This window comes from Mauremys reevesii, linkage group 23 (assembly GCF_016161935.1).
Source record: "Mauremys reevesii isolate NIE-2019 linkage group 23, ASM1616193v1, whole genome shotgun sequence".
In the NCBI taxonomy this organism is placed as follows: domain Eukaryota; kingdom Metazoa; phylum Chordata; order Testudines; family Geoemydidae; genus Mauremys; species Mauremys reevesii.
Window position 1 is genome coordinate 7,492,365 of NC_052645.1, and position 22,111 is coordinate 7,514,475.

A 22,111-nucleotide genomic window follows, 5' to 3' on the forward strand; every position below is an offset into this window, starting at 1 on the left:
CCCATAGATCAAAGAGATGCTGCCTGGAGCCACCCAACCTCCAGCACAATGATAAAGATGCATTAGCTTCCATTCTGCACTTTAAAAAGCCTCAGAACAGCAGAGAGCCAGGAGGGTTCAGAGAGAGGGAAAGCCACTGCGATCAGGAGCATGAGCAAGGGGGATAAAATTATCAGCCTGTCATAACATCACCAAAGCTTAAGAGCGTCTCCTCTTGCACCTTAAATCCCTCTTCCCCCACCTCGTCCACCCAGCACTAGCAGCTCGGAGAACTCCACCATCCAGTCGCTTTGGCTCAGTCAGAATGATGGGAGTATTTAGCACAGAGGCAGGGTGTCGTCAAACACTCTTCTAGTCAGAGACACCCTGTCACCCAGGTGACATCCCTCTTACACGCTGCTAATTTAGCAGCAGCAGCAGGAGCCTGTGCAAGCTAGGTTACTGCTTAGGCTGCTTGCAAAACAACAGGCCTCTCCCAGGGCTCATTGCACGGGGGAAAGTTTGATGGGTTTGGCTCCCACTTTAACACATTGGTCCACATAGCCCGGGCCCAAGGACAGGAGTGAAGACTGTCAGTGTGGGACCAAGCCCCTCTCCCGACCTGCAGGCTCAGGACTGGTCAGTGTGGGACCACGCCCCTCTCCCGACCTGCAGGCTCAGGACTGGTCAGTGTGGGACCAAGCCCCTCTCCTGACCTGCAGGCTCAGGACTGGAGCTGCTCAGAGCATTCTTGTTACTCAACCGTGGGAAAGAAAATCCTTGTTGTGTTTCATGTTCCTCAACATTTCCCACCCTGCACTTTTTGTTTTTTCAGTGAAACACCAAAATCAGAAACTGAAAAGAGGATGATTTTCCGAAAGCCAAAACCTGAACATTTTTACCAAAACGTGAACATTTTTACCCCTCCAAATTTCCAGTTTCCTGATTTTTGCTGAAAAAAAGAGAGTTCTCCAAAATATTTTCGGTTTTGAGTGAAAAGCCGTTTTTTGTCACACTTACTTTTGGATGTAAATATTTCAGCCTACTCCATGCGAGAAAGGGGTGGTTTCCTAGCGAGGGTCTGCTCCCTCCCTAACTTGCCTGCTGCACTGCCATGCCGGTGCTCGGGGAATGACCCCTGACCTGGCCCGGCTGTATTAGAGGCAGTTCATACTATCATGTGTGGCCAGACATGGCCGCACACCTCCTACCTGTTCTGCAGCACAGTTTGCCTCTACCCTGGCATGGCTGAGACAAGGGGACCAAAGCAAAACTTGGGTATCCCACAGACACTATGAGCCAGACCTGGCATTACTGCTAGTTCATGTCTGGCTCTTTGACACGTCTGTAGCAAGGCTGGATTTTAACAAACTTCCAATATGTTTTTTAATCAATGCAAACCATTATGTTTAATTTTAAACAGGCTGAGGCCTGGCCCTTCCTTTTTGCAGCTGTAGTGTCTAATCAATGTGGCCTGGAGGCTAAAGCTCTGCAACAACACACCTCAGTTCTATTCCTGGCTCTGCTACTGGGCTGCTGGGTGATTTTGCTGCTCTGTGCCTCAGTTTCCCCACATGTAAAATGAGGGTAATGACACTGACGTGCTTTGTAACGAGCTTTGAGATCTCCTGATGGGAAGTTGTGACGATGCTGTTCTGGCGGGACCCAACTGAGAGTGCCAAATCAGGACCAATTGCTTAAACAGGGCAGTCACAGCCCAAGGCTGGGGTTTTTCCACCTCTAAGGCAAACCAAACCAGCCAGACAAAAAGGACTTTGGTCTCACCCCACTGGCTAACCACAAGTCACACAAGCAATTTCCTTAGACATTCCAGTCTCCCAGTATCACCACCAGTGCACTCGTCCTGGGGATAAATGGTTATGAAAACCAACACCCCAATAAAAGGAAAAGGTTCCCTCGATCCCAAAGGACCAAGCCCCAGACCCAGGTCAATATACACATCAGATCTTACCCACAAATCACACTGTTGCCAATCCTTTAGAATCTAAAATCTAAAGGTTTATTTACAAAGGGAAAAAGGTAGAGATGAGAGCTAGAATTGGTTAAATGGAATCGATTACATACAGTAATGGCAAAGTTCTTAGTTCAGGCTTGCAGCAGTGCTGGAGTAAACTGCAGGTTCAAATCAAGTCTCTGGAACATCCCCCGCTGGGATGGGTCCTCAGTCCCTTGTGTAGAGCTTCAGTTTGTAGCAAAGTTCCTCCAGAGGTAAGAAGCAGGATTGAAGACAAGATGGAGATTAAGCATCAGCCTTATATAGGCTCTTCCAGGTGTAAGAACCTCTTTGTCCTTACTGTGGAAAATTCCAGCAAAATGGAGTCTGCAGTCACATGGACAAGTCTCTGCATACTTGCTGAGTCACAAGGCGTGTCTGCCTTCTCTCCATGGGTCAATTGTGTAGCTGATGGTCCTTAATGGGCCATCAAACAGGCTAGGCAGAGCTAACACCAGCTTGTCTGGGAGGCTTCCCCCAGAAGCACAGCACAAACTTGAAATACAGACAGCATAGAGCCAACATTCATAACTTCAACTAAAAATGATACAGACATACAGACAGCATAATTATAACCAGCAACCCATAATCTGGTCTTAGACACCTTAGATGACCCCCTTTATCTAAGATTTGGTGCCACTGCAGGACCTTGGTTGCAACCCATGTTCTATATGGTCCCAATTTATATCAATAACATCAGAGAAGTGCTAGATAAGAGGCAGGGGTTATTCTGATCTCTCCCCAGACACATCGATCGATCGATCTATCTAGTACGAATTGTGACTGCCAAGCCAGGCTGCTTCCTATTGAAGTTTCTCTCTTGGCGTGTGATCATGAGTCTGAATAGCCCCACCTTGGGGGAGTCCAAACTCTGAACCCAGATTCAGATCCAGATTTTCCAGCTGGCCCCTGTCTCTCCAATGGGCAGAAACAAAACCCTGGCTCTGAACAGCATTGAACTTTGGGGCATTGAGAATTTGGAGCATCTTTATTCTGGAGCGTTCTCGCAGCGCATACCCTGCCTCCAGGCTTTCAGTTCCTGGGCCACACCAGCCTCGAGTCAGATCCTGCGGCTGGATGTTGCAAAGGGCTGGATAATTTTACAATCGATAATAACATTGGTAGTTATTCTTGTCAAGAGAAGGTTAATTGCGTCTCATGCCTGGGGGCACCAGCTGATCACTGCAGGGGCCAAGAAGGAATTTTCCGCCTTGCTTCAGCATTTCACAACCAATGAGGTGCATGATGTGGCGTTTTTGCCATGCTCTGAAGCATCAGGCGCTGGCTGTGGGGGGAGGCAGGAGACCTGCATGGATGGATCATTGCTCTGACCAAGCACACACACAAACCTCCCATTGCATGGAGAGTTAATCTCAGCTCTGCTCTTTTGCAGCGTCTCCACTCTGGGTTCGCTCTGTTCTGTTTAATTACCGAGTGAGCTGGTGGTCACGTGCCTGGCTGGTGGGGGTAGAGGGGCCCCCTCCATCGCAGCTTCCCAGCCTAGTGCATATCTGCCCCATTCAGTCGATACAATCTGGAGTCCTGGGAACAGGCTGCTGCTCGGTGACAAGTGGGTCTCCGGCCCGGGTGCTCACCTGGGCCCAGCCAGGCCTGGCTTGGGCCCGGAGACAGGAGACCGCCCTGAAATTGGGCTGGGGTCTTTCAGCATCTCTCTCCCCTACTGGGACTGAGCATAGCCATGAGGAAAAGGGACACATCTACTGAGGGCCAAGTGGCTCCTCGATGTCCAGCCCTGGCCTAACCGGCAGCAAAGTCAGCGATTTGTCAGGCCATAATTGAGAAGGAAGGGAAGAGCCGTCACGGTGCCAGGCCTGATGCATTGAACAGTCCCGAACCTCAGCAAGCAGCAGCAGCTCGCGCTCTGGGCCTGACAGCTATCTGTGGTAGAGCAGGTCTGACCTCCCACCTCCCACAGGCAGATGGGGTGGGGGGCAGGGGGAGTCACAGCACCAGAGCCTAGACAGGGGGCTCCAAGATGCTCATGTTCCCACATTCCCAGCCAAGATATCCTGCACAGAGACCCTGCTCCTGCGCCTAGCTGGCACTGATACATATCCATCTATCTGTCCCCATACCCCCCCTCTATCCATCTATCCATCTATCTATCTATCTACCTACCTATCTGTCTATCCCCACCCACCCCCTCTATCTATCTATCTATCTATCCCCATCCACCCCTCTATCTATCTATCTATCTACCTACCTATCTATCCCCATCCCCCCATCTATCTATCTATCTATCTATCTATCTATCTATCCCCATCCCCCCCATCTATCTATCTATCCATCTATCTATCTATCTACCTACCTGTCTATCCCCACCCACCCCCTCTATCTATCTATCTATCTATCTATCTATCTATACCCATCCACCCACTCTATCTATCTATCTATCCCCATCCACCCCCTCTATCTATCTATCTATCTATCTATCCCCATCCACCCCCTCTATCTATCTATCTATCTATCTATCTATCTATCTATCTATCTATCTATCTATCTATCTAAGGACAGGGCTGAGAACATGGAGCAGCCATGGGGGGAGTGACAATGACTTTCATCTAATGCTGAGCTGGGCTAACCTGGAAGCAGCAGAATGAAACGCTGTGCGTCCCATTGCAGAGCCTCATGTCATGCAGCTCCACAGGCTGATTCTGCTCTCGGGAGTGGCAGGGCAAGCCCCGTGGAGCTTGGGGGCTGGCTCCAGCATGTGTGTCCCTGCGTGTTACACACAAGGGTTTCTTGTGTCCTGCTACCTTCAGAGCAGAGTTTGGAGTAACTTACCCCAATGGGCTGCTGGAAACTGCCCTGGGCAGTGGGTTTGTATCTGGGCTCAGTGTAGTCTCTTCAGCTCCTCCTGCAGCCTCTGCCAGCCCACCGTACTGCTTGCCAGCAGATGACTGGTGGCTGTTCTGATTGGGTGCCAGAGGTGGGGGGCGTTCCCTGCTCAGATGGGCCTGAGCTGTGGAATTTGGATCTGGTATTCGGGTAGGGCAGGGATCCAGTTTGACCCTATCTCCGCCTAAGTTCAGTGCCCGAGCTGGTGCCTGTTCGGCTTGCCCTCCTCTGTGCATCCCGCAGGGCAGGACTGCTCTGCAGGCTTCGCTCCTGTTTCCTGGCGAGAATAGCCCCCAGTGTGACTGCAGCAGGACCCCCACCCGAACTCTGCCTGTGGCATGAGCACCCAGGAGGGCACTCAACCACACATACATAGCACACACACATACATGTGCACACCCACACAAACATGCATCAGCATCACGTGACCATATACACACGTACTCCCACACGTGTGGATGCACACACACAGCTGTCCTCTCCCTCCCCCAGTCAGACACCGGGGACGCAAGTTGCCACCAGTCTGCAGAGCAGGGGTCAGGATTATGCCAGCCCAGCTGATGAGGCGGCTACTGGAGCCCAGGTTCTGGGGCTGGTGCATGTGTAGCTTAAATAATGATGGCAGGAGGCTGGAGCGTTGCAGCACAGGGCTGTCTGGGTTTAATGGCCCGTGGTTGCTCTGCTCCTCACCTCCCCAGTTCAGTAGAGTGACGTCTAAGCGGGCGCTACTCGGGAGGCAGATGGTAACGCCAGTGCACGGGCCGTTGCTATGCAGCGGGAGAGGAGGCTGTCACTCAGGTTTTGTGTTCCTGCTGCCCTGTGCCCCGTCGGCTGCCCAGCGCACCCAGAGAAGCACTCCGGAGTGACACCCGCAGTGTGGAGGGGGAGGGGAGGCCAGGGCAGCCCGCCCCAGGGAGGGTGCACACACACACAAAGGCCCAGGCAGGGTGGCTCTGGCTGCTGGAGCATGCAGGGAGGAGGGGGCTTGGCTTCCTTGGCTAAGGGGAATATTAAGGTAATTACGGGCTGTGTAGTTAGCATGAAGGCAGCATCTTGTTGCTATGCAAGTGATGAGCTGGCAGGCGCCCCCCCCCAATCCGTACTGCCAACAAGTCTCCAGTGAAATACCGTATGGAGATTTATTAGCACCCTCCACGGGGAGCAGGAGGATGCAAATCGCAGGCGGTCGGGTTCCGCTCGGCTGGGCCCAGCCAGCCACAAGCAGGCATCCTCTTTCGGAGACCAAAACTCTGCCTCCTCTGGCACGCTGCACCCCACCCCCGACATGGAGCCAGTGCCCCGGGCAACGATGCCAATTCCCATGCACCCAGGGTGGGGATTTATTTTGTTTTGATGGGGGCAGGTAAAATACCCTTCATTTTCCTCCTCCTCATCTTCATCACCCCCATCCTGGGAAGGGGCAGGAGAGGCAGCTTTCTCCCCGGCCAGGCTGCGGGGCCAGGCTGTTTGAGGGGGGGGTTCTGTTCCCAAGGGGACGGAGTGCAGAGTATGCCCAGGAACAGTCACCCAGAGCTGAGACCACGCCCAAGGGGGTCAAGTTATTGAAAATGCCTGGCAGGGCCAGGGAAGGTGCTTTGCTTGTCTGGCTTGAATTTGTATTTGCACTGAGAACAATAAAAATAAGTTTCAATCCCCAAACGAACTCAGAGCAGAGGCCGACCAGCGTCTCTTTGTGCTGTGCTGCCACAGGACAGAGCAGGATCGCTGCGGCCTGCGTTGGCGTTTGGCGTTGCTAAGGCGCGGTAGCGGCCAGGACATGACGCAGTGGAGGGTCGGGATTAAGGTCTGCTGGCCGGGCTGTGGCACAAGGAAGGCAGCAGGCCAGGTGTGTGGTGAACGGGCAGAGCTGTGTGAGGAGCCCTGCTCTGGAGTAGCAGGGTGCTTTACTGCACTGGCAGGGCTCCCTGTAGGGCAGGGCGGGCGCATCAGATGGGCCTGCAGCCAGCCCCTCCCCAGTGCTGTTGAGTCGGTTTAGAGCAGAGGGGATGAAGAACAGTTCTTGGGTGTGTGCGTACTGGCCACAGATCCCAGGTTCTCTGGCGTGTCACGCCGAGCAGAGGCCAGCCAGCCCCTCAGCCCTTGCTAGGTGCAGGGAGCTAGGGGCTCAGGTGTCAGGGATGGGAACCGCTGAGCTGACAGCAAGGTCTCAGAGATGCTGATCTTTGCCCCCACGGCCAGTGGGCCCGGGGAATGACTCAGTGACTTCTCCCTGTGCAGAGCTTTGGCTGGGCCCAACCTCCCAGATCCCCATGTGGTCAGTCCCAGAGCCTGGCTAACCGGGGCACTACACAGCCCTGTCAACACGCCTCCCTCTGGACCGGCCAGCCCCGGCATTCGGAAGCCGTACTGAGCAAAAGGGGCACAAGGTGCCAGCCCATGTGGCGCTGGTTTGCCAGGGCAGAAAGCAAGCCTAGGCTGGAGAGAGCCAGACACCGCCCCCTCTGCCCCGTACCCCACTCCTCTTGTATCTAGTCCATGAGGGGATTGGAGCAGGGAAGAAGGGGTCTGCACAGGTGGCAGTGTCTGCGAGCCTGGCTGGGGTACATCCCCTCACTGCTCACTCCCCAGGCACTGCCGGCTGCTCCAGCCCTGGGCTGAAAAGTCCGTCTCAGGGTCTGTGTTTTCACAGGCCAGGCTCCCCCCGAGATGATCAGTCATGTCCCTGTGTCTGGTTAGACAAGGCATTTAGCAGCACTGCAGCTGACTGCAGCTTCTCCCCGGTACTCAGGGACCATAAAGGCCTGTTGGGTGGTAAACGGCTAATCAGCCTGACAACGGCTGGTTATTTAATCTTACGATCATCTCTGCGCTCTGCTGTCTGCAGCATGCAGGGAGAGGGGGTGCAGGGCACCCTGCTTCCCACACGCTGCCACTGATTCCTGCCCTATTCTCGGGCAGTGCCCCGGGACCTGGCCCCCGGCTATCAGGTGACCATGCAGCCCGCCCCACGTTGAGCTGTCACTGTGATGTCAGGGTACGGAGCTTCGACAGGGGCTGTAAATTGTCAGGCCCCGTAAAGCATTTAATGATTTTGAATTTATCTGCATCAATAAATACATGACAAGGTAACAGTCAAATAAATACCCATTAGTGCTCTCACTCTCTTTTTTTAATTACGAGCCCGGGTGTTACCAATCATTTTCTGCTAAGCAAGCGCTACAGGAAATCTTCATTAGCACAGGGGCCAGACAGGCTGGGCTCAACAGCCCAAGGAGACAGAAAGGAGCAGGGGCTGGCACACTCACTGATCCTCTCCCTCTGCCTTTTTGGTCTCCCATGAGTGGTTAAAGGCACTGTGGCCACCTGCATTGTTCAGGTATCTACTCAGAAATTTCTAATCACAAAGAACGGAGGGAAATAATCTCACAGCACTGAATGCCGAGCTCCAGATATCCCCACATTGTAGGGGCATTTGTGGGGAGGGATAGCTCAAGTGGTTTGAGCATTGGCTTGCTAAACCCAGGGCTGTGAGTTCAATCCTTGAGGGGGCCATTTAGGGATTTGGGGTAAAAATCTGTCTGGGGATTGGTCCTGCTTTGAGCAGGGGGTTGGACTAGATGACTTCCTCAGGTCCCTTCCAACTCTGATATTCTATGAAGCTTGAACCTGGATCCTGACTTTGCAAATGGCCCTGAGGCAGGTGCTAGGCTCCTGACTGGAGGTGCAGAGCTATCCTGCTGACTCACCATGGCAGCCAGGCTGGATGGGTCACATTATCTCCATCTCAAGGGCTGAGAGTCTCTGCAACGGTACATCTATGCTGCAGTTGGGAGCATACTATCCAGTTCAGGTAGCCAGATGCGCTAGCTCAGCTCAAGCTAAGTCTAGCCAGAAGTAGTACAGGTGGCAGCTCGGGCTAGCTGCCTGAATATGTATCCTGGGGTGTGGAGGGGTTTGTACCTGAGTTGCCACCTGGCTACACTGCTATTTTTAGCAGGCTAGTGTGTGTTTGGCTAGCCGAGCTCCCAGCTGCAGTGCAGACAGACCCTAAGGCAAGGAAGAGTTGGGGGGGGGGGGGGAGACCTTGCAGGGTGTGACCCTGAAAACAGCTTAGGCTCAAACTCAGGCTAGTGGTTGTGTCTGTTGCTTAAGTAGAGACTAGAGGAAGACTCCAGGCAGTGAGGTAATTTGGACAGTAACCCCGGGGCAGGCGTGCTCCATTGAGAGTCAGGGAAACGTACCAGCTGTTTATAAGCCCCCATCTTTACAATGAGCCCAACCAGCCCCACCCCGCTCTTAACACCCCCAAATTCAGTGTGTTTGAGATGTGGCTCCCAGTTGTGCAGCTTTGAGTCCTTTCCACTGACTCTGTACCAGCCGTTGTCAGGGGCAGCACAGGCTGGGGGCAGCGAGGACCAGCCGCTCCATGCCTGGGGAGCTATAACTCACTAAGAAAAGCAGGTGCCTGGCCTGAAACCCACCCTTTGTGGGAGCTTCTCACAGCCACCCTGCCAGGGATGCTCTCATGCTGCCCAGAGCAAGGCTGGATAGGCTGAACTCCTAGCTAGGCCCTGCCCCTCTCAGCCTTCCCTTCCTTGCTCATGTCTATGCTCCAAATGGCTGGTGAGGGCAGAGCCGATGGCCCTGCCAGCTCCATCCCCTCTGCCCAGCGCCAGCTGGCAGCACCGACTATCTGCCCGGACTATCTTCCAGACGTGCTTGGCCAGATGCTGCTTCATCCGAATGTACCGGTGTCATTCCCCTGAAGACAATGGGCCTGGTCCAGGTTTCCCCTGGTGTAGCTGAGAGCAGAATCCAGACAGCTCTGCTCTGGCTGGATACCCCGCACACCACTAATGTGCCAGTGTGACATTACTGACTGCAGAGGGGTTACTCCCGATTGTGTGAGGAGAATCAAGCCCACAGGGGTAAATCAGGAGTAATTCAGCTGCAGTTAGTGCTGGCCAAAACATTTTCCAGGGAACGGTTTTCCATCGGAAAATGCAGCTTTGTCGAAATTAAAATGTTGTGCAGGAACATGTAAATTTCAGCTATGCTGTCGCCGGGGAGGTGTCAGAATGAATCACTTTGACTTTCTCGTTTTGTTTCGATAACGTCAACGTTTCATTTCAATATGATAAAAATATGTCCTGTTTCAGCTGTATCGGTTTGTTTAATTTTGTGTCAGTTTTTCTATTCTAATATTAATTTCATTATTATCTGTTCTATTTCCCTTATATTTGATAGTAGAATTGTAGTAAGGGGGAGTGGCCTCCCTCGGAGACGGATGGGGGGACAGCTGCGAGCCCCCCGCAGTGGGAAGAGCCAGGATACCCACTCCCGGCCTGCCAGAAGCAGAGGGTACAAGGCCAGACCTCCTGCTCCGCTGGAGAGGAGCCGCCAGCGAAAGACGAGTCTCACCCACTGCTGGATCCGGACCTGACAGCAAGCGCTGCAGCGCCTGAGATCTGGAGGGACTGCCAGAAGTGCCGGTCGCCAGAGGCATCGAGGAGTTGCTGGGGCTGCCATTAGCTGTTTACCCCAGCGAGACGGATGATGACCCTGGAACCCAGGTATCCCCTCAGACGAGAGTGCAGGAAGTAGCCCAGGGCAGCTGAATATCATTTGGCTGTGCTGCTGACTGACTGCCGGCCAGCGTGTTGCGGCTGGATTTCCCCACTGACCCGGTGGCAGACCACTCTGCCTCTGTCAGGGCCTGGGCTGGGATGCAGTGAAGTTGGATGGGCCCGCGTCTCCCTACCCCACCACCCCACGGCTGAGGTGGCAGCTTCCCCACCACAAGCCAAGAGGCCTGAGTTTGTTGGCGGTACACCAAAGCCAGGCCCCATGACTGTTTGCTGCCCTGCCCTCTTTGGGGGCTGGGCTAATACACTGGTTCCTGCACTGTCCTGAGTACAGGTCCAAGCTTCCTGACTTTGCTGCCCATCCTGCTTGAGGACCCGGCATCTAAACTAATTATTGCTCTGCCCTGACTACAGGTCAGAGCCTCCTGACTTTGCTGCCCTGCCCTGCCTGAGGGCTTGGGATATAAAAATGTTATTAAAGTTAATGTTTAAAATTAAATAGACACAAGTTAAGAGGGAAGGTACTGTACATCTGGGGTCAGGCTTGAGTTATGAGGGATTACAAGTACTGGTTGCAAGGGTGAAGAGAGACATACATATCACATAACCAGCGTAGACCCATTTTGGGGTGCGGGAGTTTTTAAAGTGTCAGTGGATAAGTGGGCTCAGGTACACCACCCGTGGACTGTAGAAGGAGTCCAAGTCAGTATCGCTGGAGCAAATGAGTACATGGGTGGGGTTCATCAGGGAAGGAAGTGAGTTATTTCCCTGGTCGGTGGTCGGTATTGACTGTGTCCTGTGATGTGTTCCATATAAATGTCTCTGGACCACCTGATGGTGTCGGACACCATGAACTGTCTCGTGAGCTGGGCCTAGCATCGACCGACTCCGCACGCTCTCAGAACCAGCTCGTTGTGGGGGTCCCATGAGCCCAGGGCTCCCACAATCAGGGCATGTATCTGGACCGCTAGCCCTGGGCTCTCAGGGTCTCGGCCAGCAGGGTGTACTTCAATGCCTTCCGGGCTCGGGCCTCGTGGAAGGCCGGTGACCTGTTTTCAAAGGGCACCGTGACGTCTACCAGGAGGACCTTCTTCTTTTCTGCATCCATCAGGATGATGTCGGGTCGCAGTCTGCTGTCTGTCCCAGGGAAGGCTGAGTCGAGAGTGATCTTCCCCAGGGACGGTGGGATGGCTTTCACCAGCCGGCTCTGGATAGCGTTGTGGCAGTGCCACCAATCTCTGGAGTGCTGTTTGCATACACACAGGACGTGGGGCAGGGTCTCGTTTGCGTAGCCGGACTTCCTGCAGCGCTTGTCCTGGTTGCCATGGCGGATGGCTCCGTTGAGGGGAGCGCAGTTGAGTCAGGCCCTGTGGATGAGCCGCTAGTCGGTGAACCTGGTGAAGCTGCCCTGGGAAGGAAGTGGTTGCTGGCGTCCCACTTGCTGGAAACCTCGAACACCTTGCCCTGGTCCGGCTTCCACTTGAGGTTCTTGGCATAGTGGCAGTGGATGGCGTCTTTCAGGGTCCTTTCCAGCATAGCTCTGGCTGTTGGAGTGATGATGGTGTGGTCTGGGATCTTTACGCGTGGCACCAGTATTCCCAGCTCCTGGCACACCTCACACCACTTCCAGCGGCAGCCGATCCTCTTGCCCAGGCATCTCGAGGCGTTGTGGGCGTGGGACCAGACAGAGGACAGGTCTCCCCCATCTCTCCCAATCTCAGCCTCCAGGGAGCCACTGAGGTAAGTGACGACGTCCTGCTCGGAGGGGGCCCTGGCGATGTGTTTCCTGACCACGTCCTGAACGGCTTTCTGCGTGATGCTCCTCACCATTGAGTCTGGGCACATCAGGAGGCTGAAGGCATGAATCATCACCGCCACGTCACACAGGTCACCCATCCGAGGTCCGTTGGTGCCGCCCTGCCTGTGGGAAATGTAGATGATGTCGGTGCTGGCCCTCTGGGGAAGGTAGAGCCGTTTCCTCACCAGCTGCCTGATGGTTCTGTTGGCCTTGTTCAGGGGCACCGTGGCTACGGCCGATCCCCTGAGGACAAAGGGGGATCAGGAAGGTATTGAGGCCGTTACCAGGGGGCGAGCAGGGAGGAGTCAATTTGGGCCGTGTCTCGCAGGATCTCCGCGATGGTGTCTTTGGGGGTCTGTTGGACTCTTGTGGGTGTGCCGAGGGGTTGGTATACCTCTCCCTCTTCGAGGGAGGCCATGGGCTCTCCCTGGATCAGGAACCGTGACGGCCAGACCAATGCCCTGGCGCCACAATCGACGTGGAGGGAGGCACACTTTTTGGGGTTGAAGTGGAGGCCCATCCACTCGGCGGCTTGGCTGGTGATGTCAAACATTTGCTGGAGGCTTTCCGAGCTGTTGGCGACCAGGGCAGCATCATCTGCGTAGGCCAGAATGCTGATTTTCTTGCCATGCTGGTCAAAGCTGGTCGGGCCGCTGGAGATGGCTCGGATGAGCGGTTCCATGACCAGGTTGAAGATGATGGGGCTGAGGGACCATCCTTGTTTCATGCTGCAGCGGATGGGGCTGGCGTCCGTCTCTCCGTCCGTGGCACGGATGGTGGTGGTGCAGTCCTTGTAGAGGTCCCGGAGGATCTGGATGAAGGTTTCTGGCATCCCGAACTCTCCCAGGGTGGCAAAGATGTGGTGGTGGGGTATGGACCCGAAGGCATTGGTCAGGTCGAGCCATGCTACGGCACACTGCCTCTTGGACCTCCTGGCCTCCTGGATGGCTGTCTGAAGGAGGAAGTTGCACTCATAGCATCCCTCGCAGGACATGAAACCCTTCTGCACTGAGCTGACGGCGCCCTCGCACACTGACCAATCCGTGATCCTTGCCGCAAGACAGCTGGCATACAGCTTGTAGATGGTGGAGCAGAGGGAGATGGGCCTCCAGTTGCCGGGGTCGTCTCGTTCGCCTTCCTTGTGGATGAGCACTGTCATGGGCTTTTTCCAGGAGCGGGGAATGTGATGGAACTGCTTGCATTTGTTGAAGATGGCAGCGAGCGAACACCAAGCAGCCGGGGTCTCACGTCTTCAGCAGGTGGTAGAGGATGCCATCTTTTCCAGGGGCAGTGGTTTTGGTCCTCGTCAGCCTCACCTGCACCTCCTGTGGGGAAAAATCTCGCTCCAGGTCCTCTGTGAGGTTGATCCGGGGTAGCGGGAGAAGGAACTCCAGGCGTCGCAAGTTGGTCTGGGCCTCGTGATCGAACATGTCCTTTAAGTAGGAGTAGAGCCTCACGGGCTGGATGGCACAGTAGGAGGAGGTCCCATCGAGGTTCTCCCTCATGGCTTTCGCCAATTCTTTCTGTATAGTTTCTGAAAATGGGATGCAGTCGCCGGATCGTAGTGGCGGCCGACGTCCCCTCTCCTGCCTTCTCTGGCGGTGTTGTCACGGCTCGGTGTGCGGAATCTGCGCATGGACCGTGTGGCCTCCTGGGGTTCCCTCCTTCTGGCTGTAATTTCCGCAGACAGTTCTGAGGTCAGTCTGTCTGTCAGGGCGTCGAATTTCTCAAAGTCCTCAGCCTTTGCCAGCTCCTCCATCCAGGCAGATTGCCACGGCATGGCCACCCTCGCTCGCGGCCGTCGCTCCTCCTGCTGCATTGTCTCCACAGGTTCAAGTGCTGCGGGGACAGTCTGCGGCTTTGTTGTCCCTTGGACTGGGGGGCAGTGTTCAGGTGGGTCTTGAGGCGGGGATCCTGGTGCGGTGGGGAGGGCAGCTCTCGGTGTCTCCGAGGCAGCGCTGGATCTTAGGGGAGGGAGTGAGGTTCTGGAAGCACCGATGCTGGGCTTTGGTGGGGGAAGGTCGTGTTTGGAAGCGCTGGGGATGGTTCTGGTTTTTCTGTGGGTGGTATCTGGCTGGGAGGGTCCTCGGGCGGCATGGGGTTTTTGGCGGTCAGAGGCTTGTTGGGTAACCTTGGAGGAGGTGTTGGGTCTTGTGGGGGCAGGGTCTGGCCATGGGATCTGGCGGCTGCGGGAGGCTCCTCCGTTGGCTGGGTCTCGCCTAGCGACCTGGGGGGTGGTGCTAGTTGCTCCTACGGCAGAGCGGCATGAGGTTACCTATGGGGGAGCTCTGCCCCGTCTCGTATCCATGTTGTGCCGGATGGTTTCTATGAGGTTGCTGAGGTGTCTGGTGAGGTTGCTGACTTGCGAGGTGGCGGCGATCCCCCTCACAGCAGGGTCCAGCGTGGGGATTCTGGAGATGGGCCGGTTCTTTTGGTGGCATTGTGAGTCCTCGAGGTGGGCGTTGTGCTTCCCTCGGTTGGCAGTTGGTCCCCCCTTACCTGCTGTGGCTCTGGGGATGCTGGCTGGGGTGCTGAAGCCAGACCATCGGTGGGGGTCAGGGTTGGAACCCGCAGGGTGTCAGTGGGATTCACCTTTGCAGTCATGAGGGGTCCCTTGCATGTGGTTTGATGGAACTTACATTTCTTTTGAGTCTCGAAGGGTAGATCGCAGGGGCTACACCGGAAAGCAATCCGTTTGTTATAGGTCTTGCGAACGTGTTTGCTGAGGGCCCTGAGGGTCTGGAATCCATGGACGGGGAGGCAGAAGGGGCAGAGGAGGAGACCTGTAGGGAGCGGGTACTGGAGGTAGATGCAGTCATCTTCCCCTGCCTCAGCCTCTGTGGGGCGGACCTCTGTTGTGCAGGAAGGCTCGCCAGGTGATTCCTCTTGGTCTGGTAGAGAAGCTTGAGGAGGTGAAGTCGCTCCTGGGGGGGTGCTGGACTTACAGGCCACGATGTCTCTTTGCCCAGAAGGACGCATGCGGCATCGAGGTCCTGGGGTCTGGAGTGCATTCCCCTTTGAGCAGCCCTCCTCCAGACAGCCGTGTAGTAAGTAGTTTTGGGGTCTGGGATTGAGGAGGTGCTTCCTTCTGGAGCATCCCTCTCTGGAGCAGCAAGGCAGTGATCAGCATCCTGGTCCTGGGTCCTGGTGGGGGCTCCCCTGGTAGCATCCTTCCCAGTGGAGCAGCGATCAGCATCCTGGTCCTGGGTCATCGGGGGGGGCTCCTCTGGTAGCAGCCTTCTCAGGAACAGCAGGGCAGCGCTCGGCATCCTGGTCCTGGGAAGTGGGAGAGGTTCTCCAGGGGTCCTCCTCCTGAAGAGCTGGTGAGATATTCTTGCTCCTGGACATGAGGTCCCGAAGAGCTATCCTTCTGGTGCTAGGTTTCCCTGCAGATGTATCAACAGGGGTTTTCTTCGGCCAGGTGCTGATTTTTTCATCCTTGCTGGTGGTCCGGGTCTTCCGTGATGCACCAAGGGTGGTCTTCACAATAAGCTTCCGCTGAGCTTTCTGAGAAGTAGATGATGCAGGAGCAGCAGTGGCCGATGAGAGCGGAAGCTGAGGGTAAGAAAGAATTTTCTTCCAAAGTAGCAGTGGTGGAGTATATCAATTTTTTCAAAAATGTCAGCAGGAGATTCCATCTTCAGGACAGGTGTTGCAGATGTCCATCAGAAGAAATTAAACTGATAAGAACAGATCAAGTGTAGACATGAGGGATTCTCTACATCTGTGGCCCTGTGGTGATGGATGCAAGAAACGCCCCCCTGAGAGCCCATCTGACTGGGGAATGGCTCAGTCAGCCCCAGGACCCCCATCTTGGGGGAAGGGGGCTGAGGTATTTGAGACAGCCCAGGCCTGCGCCTCTCAGAGTGCAGTGACCAGAGCAATGGGTCTCCCTGAGCCTAGCTGGGCCCTGCTGCGTGTGCCGCCTGCTGTGCAGCAGGGTGTCCCCCTCGCCGACTGCTAGTGGGGAGTGGAGGCTGTGCTGATCCTGGGCCTCCGCCCTGCCCTGGCGGCAGGGCTGGCTTTAGGAAGTGCGGGGCCCAATTTGAACAGTTTTGATGGGGCCCCGGCAGGGATGACTATTAAATATATATATAAACACGTGGGGCTTGTACTCACCGGGCGGTGCTCCGAGTCTTTGGTGGCACTTCGGCGGTGGGTCCTTCACTCACTCCAGGTCTTCGGCGGCACTGAAGGACCCGCCGACAAAGTGCTGAAGACCCAGAGCAAGCGAAGGACCCACCGCCAAAGTGCCGCTGAAGACCCGGAGCGCCGTCAGGTGAGTAAAAATTAAAAAGGCGCCTCTAGCCAGGGAAGGGATTCTCACTGGGCACGGGGCCCTCTTAGGTGCAGGGCCCGATTGGTGGAATTGGTGGAATTGGCCTAAAGCCAGCCCTGCCTGGCAGTGGGACTAGTTCCTGGGGTGCCAGAGAGACGGGCACCCACTGCCCTCTGAAGCATTCCTGCAGCATGCGGCCTGTGGCGGAATGGACTCCTCTCTGCCCCTGGCTACTCTGGGGAAGGCGACGGTGAAGAGCTTCGACTGGACCTTTGTGCACACAGATTTACTCAGGCTTGTGCCCTCGCTAGGCCGGTCACGGTGGCATGGAGGACGGAGCCTCACTCCACAGGCAGCACGACAGCCTCACTTCCAACTCCAAGGGGCAGACTCTCCGTGCCCTCATGGCGCACCCGCACACCCGGTTCTCGCCCACGCCTGCAGGGGCGGCTCTAGGTATTTTGCTGCCCCAAGCACGGCAGGCAGGCTGCCTTCGGCGGCTTGCCTGCGGGAGGTCCCCGGTCCCGTGGATTCGGCAGCACGCCTGTGGGAGGTCCGCCGAAGCCGCGGAACCAGCGGACCCTCCGCGGGCAAGCCGCCGAAGGCAACCTGCCTGCCGCCCTCGCAGCGACCAGCAGAGCGCCCCCCACGGCTTGCCGCCCCAGGCACACACTTGGCGAGCTGGTGCCTGGAGCCGCCCCTGCGCGCCTGTCTGGGAGCACCTGTGCTGAGTCCTGATGCTGTGGGGCAACTTCTGTCCCAAATGCCCCTGGTTTGATGCTACGGAGAGCTGACAAGTGTCCTTCCCAGAGGGAGGGAATGGACAGGGCACAGCGGACAAGTGGCAGGGGGCAGAGGGTAGCAGATGGGGCAGGGGACAGGGAGCAGAGTTGAGCAGACAAGGACGGGCACAGCGGACAAGTGGCAGGGGGCAGAGGGTAGCAGACGGGGCGGGGACAGGGAGCAGAGTTGAGCAGACAAGGACGGGCACAGCAGACAAGTGGCAGGGGGCAGAGGGTAGCAGATGGGGCGTGACGAAGTGGGACTGGTTTTAATGTTCCCTCTGAATACTGTGGGGGGGGGGTCTCAGCTCTGGCCGACCCTCTGTGGCCTAGCAACTAATGGCCAGGCCCTTCCCCCTGCAAGGGGATGCTAAAGGTGTGGGAGACAGAGAGAACAGGTGACCTCCTGGCCCCGGAAAGAGACACAGCCCAGAGAGGAGGGGCTGGAGAGGGTTTGGTAGTTTTTGGAAGCTGGCTGGAAAATGGAGGGGAGCCCCGAGGCTCGGGCCTCCCAGTGGGGCGGTGGCCTCCCTGGGGCCCCAGATGGACCTAACTAAGAGGGGTCTGGTTGTCTGTACCGGCAAGACCTGTTTTGGACTGTGTTCCTGTCATCTAAATAAACCTCTGTTTTACTGGCTGGCTGAGAGTCACGTCTGACTGCAAGGTGGGGGTGCAGGACCCTCTGGCTTCCCCAGGACCCCACCTGGGTGGACTCGCTGTGGGAAGCACACGGAGGGGCACATGCTGAATGCTACGTGTGAGCTTCCTGCCCTGCAGACAGTCTGCTCCAAGGGAGAGGAGGCTCCCCAAAGTCCTGACTGGCTTTGTGGGGAGCAGTTCCAGAGCATCGCCCGGGGACTCCGTGACACAGGGGTAGGGGACAGGGAGCAGAGTTGAGCAGACAAGGACGGGGACAGCGGGTAGCAGGCAGGGGACAGCAGGTAGCAGACAGGGGACAGCAGGTAGCAGACGGGCAGCGGTTGGAGCAGCACATCCTATGGTGGGAAGCTTAGCCTTGAAAGGACCAGGGAAGCGTAGCCGTGCTGGCCTTCCCATGCCACCTGCCATTGGTGATTAGCTCAGCTCCCTGCGCACGGCCTGCCAGACATCCACTGCTCACTTGGCAATGTCACCGTTATTAATGCTGATAGATTATAAAGGGGTTTAATAGATATTTATGATCTACATCACATTTTATTACTGCTTGTCCTTTCACATGACGGCCAGTGCTGCTGTGGCACGCCCATGTTTCACCGGGCCACTCGGTGGGCAGAGAGGAGGGGCGGAAGTGTGCATCCAATCTGGAGCCAGCCACCCCTGCTGGGGAGCAGATTAACACCCTCACTGCATCGCAGCAGGCAGGCAGATCTCTTGTGTATATAACGCCTGGGCAGGAGGGATCCTAATGATAATGGATGACGCCAGGGGCACGTGGACACTGCAGTGCATCGATCTCACCAGTTCACTGTTGGAGTAGTCAGATAGCTGGCCTCCCACCCCCTATCACCCCACTTTACAGATGGGGAAACTGAGGCACAGAGCGGTCAAAGTCCAGCTTTGGGTGCTTCTGGTTTTTGGGTGCCCAGACAGGTGCCACTTGTGGCTGGGATGGAGGGTTATGATAGGGAGGGATGCAGGAGTGTGTGTGGCTGCGATAGAGGGTGAAGTGCAGGGAGGGGATGCGGAGTGTGTGTGCACACACGTGTGGCTGGGATGGAGGGTTATGATAGGGAGGGATGCAGGAGGGTGTGTGGCTACGATAGAGGGTGAAGTGCAGGGAGGGGATGGTGTGTGTGTGCACACGCGTGTGGCTGGGATGGAGGGTTATGTCAGGGAGGGATGCAGGAGGGTATGTGGCTGCGATAGAGGGTGAAGTGCAGGGAGGGGATGCGGAGTGTGTGTGCACACGTGTGTGGCTGGGATGGAGGGTTATGATAGGGAGGGATGCAGGAGGGTGTGTGCATGCACATGGCTGTGATAGGGGGTGAAGCACGGGGATGAGCTGCAGGGGTGCATGTGCAGAGCGGCTGGCAGAGGCCAGGCCTGTGAGAAGCCGCCTCTAGCAGAGCCTACACTCTGCAAATCCTGCCTGTGTTTGAAGCCGGTGATGCTCTTGGGGTGCATGGGAATCCCTAATTGAATCCCGTCTCTCTCTCCCGGCTCTAAATGAAACTCCCCCAGGGCAGCATATTAAACCTGACCGCGCGCCACCTCGGAGATTAACATCGGAGGAGGAAGAATTAAAGGTCTGCGGAGGGCAGTGCGCTGGCGGAGCTGCCGTGGCGCTCTCTCCTCTTGCTCTGGGAAGGGTTGCGGGGCCAGCTCTCAGGAGAGGCTGACAGTCCGGCAGGAGCTGGGCAGCGGCAGCTGGGCATTGGAGCAAGCCAGACGCTGCACTAACTGGGCCTGAAAGGAGAACTCAATGGCCCACGCTCACATCTTTGTGTTGATGCACAAGGCATAAAATACCCAGCGAGCGCCTGTGGGGGATGCCGGCTCTGCCCGCCCCAGCACCTCGCAGCGCTGCTTTGCAGGGGCTTAGTGCAGCTGGAGGCGCTGCCTGCTGCCCTGGCCAAGCTGAAAAGGAGGTGGGGGTAGGCGAGGGAGAGCTCCCTGCCCACGGTGCAGAAGGGGTTAACCCTTCCTCAGGCAGAGGGCTGGAGTTAGGATCTGAGGAGTCTCCCGCGTTTGCCAGTCACTTCTGCCTCCATCCCCAAAGCCTCTCCCTGTGTCCTCCTCCTCCCTTCCTGCCAGCCGCCGGGGGCTCAGACGGAATCTCACCCTACCCCCAAACTGTGCGGTGTGTGGAAAGTGTGCAGCCTTGGAGGGCCTACCTCTTCCTCCCAGGCCAGCCCTGCTCCGGTGGGGTCCCACCCCCTCTATGGACACTAAGCACTGGGCCAGAACAAGAGCCATTCTGCCCAGCCCAGCCCACCCCGGAGCACAAGGGACGTGGAGCCAAACACTCTGGACTAGGGTCTGCAAAACCTAACTGATATCATGACGTGAAGCCAAGGTCAGCTGCCCAGGTGAGGGGCACAGGGTAATGCCCAGAGAGAGGAGGGTGTTTGTAAGCTCCTTGCTGCAGTAACATCATTTTAGGAAGAAAATCAGGACCATTTCTCCCCCTGCAGAGTTAGAATCTCTCCCCTGAAGTCATGTCCCCGATGGCGATGCAAGGACTAGGGTAGAAAGGCAAAGCAGCCTCAACAACAGGTTAAGCTCTGGCAGGGGACTGGGAACGTGATGCTGGCTAACAGCCTTCAACATCTGACAGCGTTGGGAGAATGAAAAGTTCAGAACTGCTGCTCAGGACATATAAGTGTCTGGAAAACAAACTGCCATGAGGGGTGCGCACTGACACGTGCTGCTGCTCATGTCTGCATACACCTCACCCACGGAGAGAAAAGGTCACCTTTCAGGGGATGGAGTCACCGAGTGTCCCTGAGGTGGGTGACTGATCCTGCTCCTCTTAATGAGCTGACCTTAGCAACGGAGAACACGTTCACTTCTCCCTGAAGAGTCGACAGGTCAAATTAAGCAGCTGTTTTATTCTGACTGCGTGAGATGCTGAGCATGAGTCACGGGAAAGTTTAAATGAAGGGATCTTTCTTTCTTTCTTTGTGAAGTATTTTAACATAGATTTTACAGCAAGTAAATTGGTATGAGGTGCTAGAACCCTGCATGGAGGTGCAGAGCTCTTCCGCTGACTCACCCTGGAGGCTGGAACAGGTGGACTCTATTAGCTCCCAACCAGCAGAGTTAAAAGCTCATAGTGTCACTCTGGAACAGAGGTACCTATGGGCAGGGTGTGTGTTGCATGCCAGGAGCAGGCTGGGCATGATGGCTGTTAACAAGCACCTTTCATTTTAGGATCTCAAAATAATTTGCATATATTCCTTCCTACTTTCCTTCTATCTATCGGTCTGTCTATATAGTCTATATACAACCCTCTATATATTTTCTCTGTCTTTCCCCCATATGTGTCCCCCTGTCTGTCTCTCTATCATAATACTCCTTAAATGCTTATAATCTTACATCCTCTTGAGTAGCTAGGAAGATATATAAATAGTCCATAACCGTGTTTCCCTATTTCCTTTCCCAAGATTCCTAGGAGAGTGACGATTCATTTATTGTTTGAGTCACAGTTGTTACTGGGGAAGTTTCTATCGACCCGCTGTGTTTACTCCTTGCTCTGCCCAATGTCAGGTCTGGGATCAGTCTGAGTGCTCTCTGGCACTGAGCTCCACAGCTGGGGTCAACCTGCTGAATTCCCAGAACCTGGCAATATTATTCATCACCTCCCTCATTGCCCGGGACAGCAACCTCATGCAACTCTCCTGTGAGATAGGGGGGATGGTGTGACCCTGGTAGACCAGGTGCCAGCTCTTGCCAAGGCTGTAGGTGTCAGCTGAGCACTGACAGATTCATAGCTGGAAACCAGATCAGCTCACCAGTATGTTAGTAATGTTCAGTCAGGTGTTAGACATGTAAGGATGTGTTTAGTGTTTAGACTCTCTAAAATGCTTGTAAGTTGCTGCCGGCATTAATCTTACTTGTAATGTCTGTGTCCCAGGCTATAAGGTAAGATGTACGCTTTGCTTTATAACTGCAAAATGCCTGCTCTGAACTTGTGAACCCAGGCAGGAGGAGTGGTTCTCCCACTCATCAAGGACTATCACAACTAAGTGGGCCATTGTGAAACATCAGGATAGGAAGGCTGGGTTAACGGCTGTGAGGGTGCTACATGCAAGTACGCTGGTCCCATCAGCTTCAATTATGGCAGAAGGAAATAAAGGGCCTGTCTGCACATACGGCACTCTTCCGCCGACATAGCACTGTCCACACTGGCTC